This window comes from Elaeis guineensis, chromosome 6 (assembly GCF_000442705.2).
Source record: "Elaeis guineensis isolate ETL-2024a chromosome 6, EG11, whole genome shotgun sequence".
In the NCBI taxonomy this organism is placed as follows: domain Eukaryota; kingdom Viridiplantae; phylum Streptophyta; class Magnoliopsida; order Arecales; family Arecaceae; genus Elaeis; species Elaeis guineensis.
Genome location: NC_025998.2, coordinates 7,883,440 through 7,894,314, shown reverse-complemented (window position 1 = coordinate 7,894,314; position 10,875 = coordinate 7,883,440).

The window sequence follows — 10,875 nt, the reverse complement described above, 5'->3', positions numbered from 1 at the left end:
CATCAGATGTGCTCGTTGATGAAGCATAACCATGACACACACCTTCTCACGAAGGTCAATCTGAGTGTGTAGTGTATCACTCAAAATATGAATTTATCATAATGAATGACTGTACACCATACATCATTGTGAATGATATTTTCTTGTCCTATTCAGAGATAGTCATGAGTAGAGACTCTGACAGAAACCATAACATCCGAAATGAACTCCCTACATCAACCAAGTATGAACTATGGTTGAAACACCTATGGGTATGATCCAATAGATTGCTGATAGGAATGTCAATCTGAATTTTTGCTATTGCCATACATCATCGAGAGAGTTTGTCTCAATAGAAGGGCAAATACATTTATAGACTAAAGCTGGTATTGAGGAGTAGGTACTTTTATTTTTGATGAGATAGTCAAAATATTTACTTTATCAAAATATAGATGAATCATGTGTGTGCAAGAAGATAAGTGAGAGTCCTACTAACTTCTTGATTATATATATGGGTGATATACAGTATATTGGGAAGGTAGTCCGATATTGCACTTGGTCAATAACATGCTTATCACAAAAATTTTCATGGAAAAGACTTGAGTTAAGCATCAATATACTTGGCATCTATAGTGATAAATGTAAGTGGATGCTGGACTTGTTTCAGTCTAGGTACATAAATTTTATGTTGAAACGATTCAACATGAGTCGGTGTAAAAGAGTTTACTTGCCCATATATTCAATATACCATACCTGATGTGATTTATGCCTTGTGCATAATCATTGATTTCAGGTAGATCCATGACAGGATCTTTTGAAAACTATGAAAAATGTTCTCAAAGTACTTGAAAAGTACTAGAGGAGCAGTGAATTGGAAGAGTTTCAAACAGCAAACTGTTTTTGACTCAGTTAATTATTGTTAGTAAAGATTGCTAAGAAAAGTCGCCAGATGAAAGGGTTCATCACTGAGTTGGTGTGGTCTCACCAGGTACTCACGCACATCCTATGGCACTTTCACCTCATTCATGATATGATCATAAAATGAGTTAATATTAAGAACATCATAATAGACAAGTTCACTAAGCCTTTACACAGCAGCAGTATGATTGCCACCTTGATTGCACGAAATCAGGTATTGGGGTGATTGGCTTTAGTGCAAGTGGGAGATTGAAAGAATAGTGCCCTACAAGCCAATCGCATGGGTAATACGAAAGAATTTTTTGGTGTTATCTTCCTACTAATTTGCATGATATTAGTTATTTTATTTATAGGTATTATATTTTATCATTTGCTTCATCATATTTTTATGATCATGATAAATCTCATAGATTAGGATAATAATTTTAGGGCCATAATGAGATCATGTCAGTGAAATTAAAATCTTGATAATTCCAATCTAAAATATTTTTAGTTATTGGATCATCGAGTCGGAGATCGATGATATCAGTAAGACTGGTACATCCTATGTATGCTCGATGGAGAGGGTCATTGATCTCACAATCACTTGCATGGTGACACTAATACAAGGATGTAGGTGCTCATTGGAGAATGAGTTCACTAAACTGACCCACAGAAAGAACATCTATGGAACTTACAGTATGTCGACGATGATTCTTCAGTAGGAGTAATGTATGTGATCTTTGACCTGAGATCATCATGGTACCTTATGTACATAGATCCTTACATTGGTTTATTCCCTAGCATGCTGCTTTGAGATGTGTCTGAGATATTCTGGATGTGGTGAAGTGTGTATGGAGGTTGTGAGTAGTCAATAAAAAATTGATCACTCCTTGTAGGAGGAAAAATATCCTATGTGATCTCATGGGATCCTATGTGATCTTATGGGATGATGACTCTGAGAGTCTCTGGCCAAAGCAGGGATGAATAGTAAAAAAGATTTTACTGATTCATCAATCGAGTCATCATCATCAAATCGAGATACATATAGATAGATATTTGGGCTTCATATATTTTCATGCCTATGGCCTGTCTAGGATGTTGTATGATCGAAGGATTGAATTATACGGTAACTCATTATGGAAGGATAATTTTGATATTTTATCAAATTTCAAATCTTTCGAATAGTCATGACACGTTGCTAGACGTCAATCTTGACTTGTGGACTCGTCAGAATTAAAAGAGTTTAATTTGAGAATCAATTAGGAAGAGTCCTAGTTGATTGGGACTCTTGAGCTGACCTAATCCAATCGATTAGGATTACGTCGAGAGTCTGGATCTACTACTGCCAGATTTGGAACCCAATGAATCACACACAATAGAGATTTGATCTTGATTAATCAATTTAGATTTATTATAAATCCAATAGGTTAATTGAATTGCTAGCACATGAATTAACCCAATTTCCAATTGGGTTTAGTACAAAGGTGTTTGTGCTAACCCTTGACTTGTTGTCTTGACCTAATGTGATTGGATTTGAACCTATAATTAAATAGGTGGCTTATCTGATTTTTATGGAAGAGTTCTATTTGAAATCAACCTCCTCCATGCCAATATCACATGCACAAAATTATGTGTCTCCCAATTTATTTTAGGTGTTGAAGGAGAGGAGTCCTTCTTTCATACTCCTCTTAATTTTTTTACCATGTTCCACACGTCCATTATTTTGTGCGCCATCAAATGGCATCTTGGGATATGTGGGCGTGGAAGAGGAGAAGGAGTCCTTCTCTGAGGAGAAACTCCACGCCAAAATTTAATTTGAGACGCCTCATGTTTTGTGCGATGAAATGGAAGAGTCCATTTCATATTGGACTTTTAATTCCTTCTTTTATTTTACTCATTCTCTTTACTCCACGCACTATCTGATGGCTCTTAGAAATTTGTTGGTGCAGAAGTGGAAGAGTCCTTCTGCTTGAAGGCTCTTCCACACCCAATTCTTTCCATATAGAAGCATTTATTCTCTATGGAAGACTAGGGACGTTGCATGAGATGTTTTGCGCCAAACATTATTTCTTCTCCCAAAACTCTTAATTCTTACACGCCATAATTTATAGGACTTGAGAAGGAAAAATCCTTCTGCTCCTTAGATTCTCCACACGTTGTTTTTATATGGTGATTTATTGATCACCGTGTGAGGAATTTGGGACACCAAAAGTTGGCATCCCTTGGAGTTGGTTAGCACCTCTTTTTCCTATTTAAAAGGGGGCACTACATTAGCTTAGACGTCTCATTTTTTGGCTGAAGATAGGTGTGAGAATGAGAGGAAAAAAATAAAAAAAATTTGAAAAAAATGCAAGAAAAAGGGAGAAAGAAAAATAGAAATGAAGGGATGAAAAAATGGAAAGCATGTGATGCTTGTCCAAAAATCAGATTGTTATATGTTGAACATATAATCTAATATTTGTATGGTGAGATCATTTGAGGAAAGATTCCTAGAGTGATCTAGTGGAGGTCTCGAAGGCATACAAACTATGGTGCAACCCTTTCTTGGAAGGATGATCGGCAGCAAGCTTGCGAAGAAGGCTGCAGCACTACTTCAAATTAGGAAGGATCTAATCAGTCCCGTATGGATCACCATTGGAGGACTTCTACTTTGGAGTCTTGTGGAGATCTCAAAATTATCAGATCGTCATCTTCTTTTTGATATATACTTTTGATTTCTTGCTTATATACATGCTTATGTTGTTTGATTGCAATCATCAAGATGTGCTAAGACTTTTATATTTGATAGTCTAATTTAATTATTAAACTTATTTTTAATACTTGAATTCATATAAAATTTTTAAAATTTACGTTCCGCTACGTCACCAGAACCCAACAAGTCTTTTAGGACAATAAAAGTCCAAATTAAATCATTACCATATCAATATTAAGCAAATTCTAGGTTTTTTAAAATTATTGAAATAGATGCCTTCGATATTGGAAATAGAGGTATACTTAAACAATAGAGATATAATAAAAAAGAATTAGTCCAATATAATTTAACTGTTTATTCAGATCTACCAAATGCATTTTGGAAAAGAAAAAATCATTCTATCTCATTACTTTATGAAAAAAATTTGAATGGAAGTCAAATCCCTATCAAAGCTAGGCCTATTGAAATGAATATTAAGATGTTAGAATGCTGCAAAAAGAAAATAGAATCCTTACTAGCTAGAAAACTCATCAGTCCAAGCAAATTGCTTTCTATGTAGGAAATGAGCTGAATTGGAAAGAGGTGTCATAAGACTTGTAATTAATTATAAATCCTTAAATAATGCTTTATAGTGGATTATATATATATATATATATATATATATATATATGATAGATCATATTTGGACTCAAATCTGATCAGATTAAAACTAGACAATGAGATCCTATATTGATGATCTAAACCATTGGATATGATCTACTATTTTAAAATTATTTGCATATAAAAAATCATACAATTTGAAGACCCATGGTTTATACATCAAGTGATCGAAAAATATATTTAATTCAATTTTATTTAGGTTGTTCAATTTTTGACTATTTGATACATAGGTTAGGGGTCTCCAGATTATATGATTTTTAGTATGCAAGTAATTTTGAAGTAATGGATCACATCCAATGGTTTGCATCATTAATGTAGGACCACTATTATAGAGTTTTGAGCTGGCCAAATTTGAATCTAAATCCGATCGATCTAATTCTAATTTGACTACATATATATATATATATATATATTATGAGGGTTATCTCATCTCATCATAAAATCGACCTCAATTGAAGGTTGAGCTCATCATAAAGTCGATTTGAACCAGAGGCTGAGCTTATCATAAAACCGACTTGAATCTGAAGTCGAGCTCATCCCAAAATCGACCTGAATCAGAGGCTGAGAACATCATGAAGCCAACCTGAACTGGAGGCTGAATGCTGACTTGATTTAATTCGGCTCATCTAAACACCGACCTGAGCTACCTGAATTGACTTCTGATGAAGTATTATGATCAGCCCATATAAATACTAACTTGACTCATTTTAGTTCATATAAATACCGATCTGAAGCAAAGTATTCATATATCTGGGACATCTGGAATCTCATATGATGCCTGATCTCACCTCGATCTTTTATCGAGGTGAACTATTACATTGACAGCCACAATCATCCTGTGAAAGCTAGTCATAATCTCACATACAGCCATGCTACAACTCATCTCCAACTGGTACATACAGTTAAGTATGACCTTATTTGCAGCTAATACATACAATTATGCTCTAGCTCACCTACATCTGGTCTCCAACGGCCTAATAAACTTCTCTAATGGTCTAAAAACTCTCTAACAGTCTTATCTGCCTCTCTATAATTAGAGGACCAAGAGATCCTCCAGATAAGTTCAACTTCCAAATTTCAAGCTCAAAACTAGAACTCAAACTAAAGGAAACTCTGCCGCTGGGACTCTATCCCCCACAAAGTCACAAAACCTCTAGTTTCACACAAATTCTCCAGCTCTCTATTCTACTTTTTTACTTTTATTTTCGAGGCTTAAACTGACTTAAGCATCGGAGGGTCAAAGATCGGAGGATCCCATCAATTTTTGATTTGTTTTGTAAGTTTCTTCGAAGGAGACTCCAATTAGATCGCTACAGCTACTGTAGCATGACTTCATTCGATCTCTCCATCTGAGATTTTGAGCCTCGCAGTAACTATACACACATCTGTCTGTGAAATTTACTAATTTGGGCTGAATTTGTTAAAGTTTTGAACATCTTGAACTCATTCTAGTCCATGTGCATCCCTTATTAGAAGCCCTCTCACAAGTCGCAAGGAATGTCCCTTCCCAAATGAACACAAAAGCATACAAGATAAGTATGCCCTCACCATAAATCCAAATGCTGAGACATGCTCTTTAGTCTTGCATTGCAGGATTATAGATTTTCCAAGAAGCAATATCTTTTCACAACATGCTGATAGTCTAGTCATAACTTTCCAAGTCCAGCGTACATTTTGGCAAATTTGCGAATTGGCATATCATCCAAGCTCAAGGGCATTGCAATTATCAAGAGTTTATTTAGATCCTGGGTTACATTATCCGATAGCAAGATCTTCTTACGTAAAAAGTAAAAACAGAAAAAAAAATATTTTACCCATTTAGAAGGTGATAATTTCCTTTATCCCTCATACAAGTACAAGAAAATCACTTTTCTAACTGAATTAGAAGTTGAAATTTAAAGGAACATCAACCAATCAAGATCTCCTAAATTGTTCTTCAATAATATCAAAGTTCTTTGAACTTTTTGAGTAGTTGGGGTTGTTGTTGCTAGATAACACAGATCCCACGTCAAAACAAGCCCTACATGTTGACTTGCGAAGAAACTATTTTTTTTACCTAGCTGGGTAAGCTGCAAGTAATTCGCTGAATAAGTGCCATGCTACCTTCTGGACATGACAATATAATGTTATACTTGGACTGCTTCATTTCTATTTGTTTTGTTTCTACAAAGTTGTCATGCCTGCTCACATACAGGATCACCCACCTAGAAGAGTGTTTGCACGTTCTTATCAATAAAGCAACGAGGCATGTCTGGTCCTTCTGATTAGAATATTTTGTCGGTACCAAAAAAATCTCATACTTTTTCCGTCAGATGCAATAATTATCGTGGTTGAAAAGATAATCCTATGTGGCAGCATTTTAGAATCCCTCCAACTTTGTTCTGGAGGGTCCCCGTAGTGCTATCAGAAAAGCTCCGGCCCACATGGCGCAAGAAGGTCAATCAACTTGAGAAGAATAATATACTCTATAAAAAATAAGATAATGATGCTTGGCACCAATTCTCCCCAAAAGAGTGGAGATGCTGGAGCGTATTTCTCTGAAGAGAGCAAAAATATCTTTCACGGAGATGCAATTTCTTGTATGTATCAAAAAGATAAAATATCTTGTTGGTTCTGATTAATACAATGAAAAATTATATTCTATAAGTTGCCACAAGATTCCGAAAGGATGTTGAAGTGGCTAGAACAAGAGGTTGCTCAAATACCGTGACATCGAAGAGTTTCTGTAAGGAAAGTCTACACTTATCGAAGGTATAACGATGAGGGACCCTCCAATTTTAAGTTAACTGAAGCTTTGAAAACAAAAGAGAGAGAGAAAGTTGGAAGAGAGGAGAGAGTTCTCCCTCCTCCTCCCTGATCATTTTTTCCTTCAGTCGTATGAGTTGCTTGAGTTTCTTTTATTACTTACCTGAGCTTTTCTTTCGTATTTTTTTTATTTAGAGGTTGAGCCCATAGTCTTATCAGAATTTATAAGTTTGTTAAACCTAGCTCTGAAGGCCGTTAGACTACATTCTGACACTTCATTGAGGGAGGAATCTCTCCCATCTCCTTTGAATTAATGTTGTTAATCATGGATATTAGACACATGCCTCACCTATACAACTGGCTAATCTGGTGGTCTTGGATTTATAGTTGGAGGGACCTCACCATATCATCTTGGGTGTACCTTAATGGAGGATTGGGTCTGATTGATAAGTCTCTCCCTATAACATATGTCTCCCACTTTCGAGTTCGAAGTGACTTTTAGACTTCGAGCGAAAGAAGTAGTTGCTTTAGTAGTTGAACTACTGACCTAGTTTCCTCCGGGATGTGCTTGCATTACTACTCTTGGAAAAGTTCTTGAGGGTTAATAATCCATCATTCCATAGCTCATGCTATCTTTGTTAGGGAGGGAGCTCAAGGAGTCATAGGATGATGCTTTCGACAGAAGAATCTTGGGGATTGTCCCTAGACTCGCCAGAAGCCTACCAGATGGCAAGTCGTGGTGGATTCTAAGGCATACTTCGCGAGTTGTCTCACGTGGCTTAATCGGATAAGGGTGCAACGAAGGGCTGCATGGTTCGTTGCATTAGGGCTGGCCAGCTGGCAAGATCTGACGATTTGATGACTCCACATCGTCAATGGCCTGTATAAATAGATCACCCATCTGCTAAGATTTTTTGTCATACAACTGTTAATTGCTCTTTTGTCATAGTAGTCTTTAGAGTTAGATTCTCCTTTTCTTGTCTTGTAGTCATGAAGCCATCGTTATAGTTCATTAGTCCATCGTGAAGAAGAAGATGGACTTTTCAAATAGGGAGTCATCCAAGAGGACGAGGAGTACCCAATCAGAGCATTCCACCATCGACTCATTACAGCTGGCTCTCTTTCTATCTGATTGGACTCCATCTCTCTCGAGAGGGCCAGTGAGGCTCAAGACAGACCCTTTTCTCATCGGAGCTACTATGGAGGTTCCCACCGGCTTCAATTCGGGGATCGATGAGTACAAGGTCTCGATGGACTTTGAGGAGAGCTCGTTGAGGCATCTTCGATTCGATCCATCTAGTACTTCAGGATTGTAAGGCACATGTGAAGAAGATGGTCCCAAAGCTATACCTAAGATGCCTCCACCCTAGAAATAGTGACAAAGAAGTTGGGGCGTTCTCTTCGAACAAACAATAAGTCTTCATCTCTCTTTTTTCTCTCTTCTTCTTTTTTACTTTTTTCAACACCTCTTCAATGGGCATCTATAAATAAATTTTTAATTAATAAAAATATATTTTTATTATATTTACCTCTCATGTGAAGCTCTTTGCTTCTTTGTGATGGTTTTTGCCTCGGCCAACGACTTGAATGGCCTCAATGGGTCAATTGAGTTGGTTTTCATGCTCAAGTCAAGATCTCCCCGATGTGCTTACTTTGCCAGTATGTGATGAATGAACCTTTTGAAAATTACGGGCTTGTTTGTGCACTAGGCATTGGATGTTGACTAGTGCAATATTGCCTTCCACGAGTTTGAGAAGATGACCCACCTTGCAGGTTGTGCGATAGAGGACTGTACAATTCGGAGATCTGGTGGGGCCTCACATTAATGTCGGCACCTGCTCCCTGGGGCACAGTCTCTAAGACCTTCTAGATGGCAATATTTATCATGCGATCATTGGGTTTGTCCCTTCTGTAAGTAGAAGTTCTACCACTTACAATCGACACCATCCCAGTTGCCTTCCATGATGTCATGGTGGCTTCGCCTTGTCAAACATCGAAGGGTCATTGGTGCTCTTCTTCAGCTTGGGAGATCTCCTTTGCACATTCAATCAGTCACAAAGCACTTTCGGAAGATGCTTCATCAAGTGTCTCGCTTTGGCATAAGAGATGTTGAAAAATCTCATTGCTTCGATCGCAGGGCTGTAACGGCGATCATCTATGGGCATCTAATACATTATCCTCCACAAAAAGATTTTGGGCCTTTCTAGGGGGCTTGTTTCTTCTCTTTCCTAGTGTAGCCTTTCGATCCTTCTCAAAAAAATATCCTGGAGGTGGATGGATTTTCAGAAGGAATTCATCTATGCCATCACTGATATCCTTTAGAGGGGTCCGGTGAGTGTCGCAAAATGAGGAGTTCTATGCTCTCCATCAGGGATCATGTCAGCTGAGACTCGGCTTATGCTCCAAGCTTTGCATTTCTTTTTTCTTTATTGTAGCGAGTCTTTCTCGATGGAAAATGTGTAATAAGTTCTTATGGACTCTTTTAATGAAATGTTCTTTGATGTGCCATTCAGTGCTTCTTCTTCTTTCTTTAGGTGGGTCTTTAGATGAGTTAACCCTTCCCATCTTGTTGCTGCCAACTTCTGCTGGCAATGTGAGATCTCTAGGAGACAAACTCTATCAGTTTTAATGGGCCATATGGCTATAGTGGGCCAACTATGGTTGTAATGGGCCATATTATATTTTCTAGGGGCTTATCCTGGTTGGCTACAGTGGGCCACGTTAGATTTTTTGGAGGCTTGTCCTGATTGGCTACAGTGGGCCATATTGGATTTTCTGGGGACTTATCCTAATTGGCTATAGTAGGCTACGTTGAATTATCTAGAGGCTTGTCCTGATTGGCTATACTGAGTCATGTGGTTACAGTGGACCATGTTAGATTTTTTAGAACCAATTGGCTATAGTGGCCACATTAGAGTTTGTGCTAACAATGTCTCTATGTCATGGAAAGCCTCGGAGAGGCTTTCACCCTTTCTTGGATGTCGAGCCATCTCGTGCCCCCGAGCCTCTAGAGGCTCAAGGCTGTGTCCATGCATGGGGTCTAGTAGGGGACTTGATTATCCCATTTGGATTGTTGTGCACTTTATGAACTTTCCAAGGTGGCCTAGATGGCATCGTCATTGGGGGTCGAGTCTCGTTCAACATAGCCATGGCTTCGTCCTTGCCTCCATTGAGTCGGCTAACAATTTTATCCTTCAGAAAGCATTATGAAACAAAGTGTTAGTTAAGATTTTATTATGAGCTAAAATTGTATTTACATTTTGACTAGCTATCGCTGGCAGCACGAAGATGGCGCTGTTGACTTCCCTTAAAAATCAAGAAGGAAACACGATGCCCTTCGAACATTTTCTCCTCTTTCTCCTTATTTGGTCTCTTGCCCCAAAGGCCATCAGTCAGGGTGGAGATGATATTGATAATGCTAGCCATTGGCCAGTTGTCATTGTTTCCCTCATCGGGTGCTTGATCTCATCATTCCCGAAGATACTTGTCGAGGTAGCCACTCTAAATCAAGGCCTTAATCTCATCTTTGAACTGGCAACATTCTTCAGCATCATGGCCGTGATCGCAGTGGAAGCGATAATACTTCCTCTTACTTCTTTGTTCGAAGAGGACTTCATCGAGCCAAGTCACCACAGATATCCTTGACCCTCGATCTCCATCAGAATCTAAGATCAAGGGATGGAGAGAGGAGTGTAGTGGTCGAACCGTCAAGGCAGACTTCTCGGTCTGTAGTTTTTTTATGGTCGAAAAGATTTTCTCTCGATCTGAGTTGATCAGGGGTCTTCCCAATCTCCCTTCTTGTCGGAAATCTTTTTTGCTTCTGCATGATTATGCAACTCCTAGGCTTTTTTTAGCTCAGCATACTTTTGAGCTTGGGCCAGTAGGTCAGCATAGTTCAT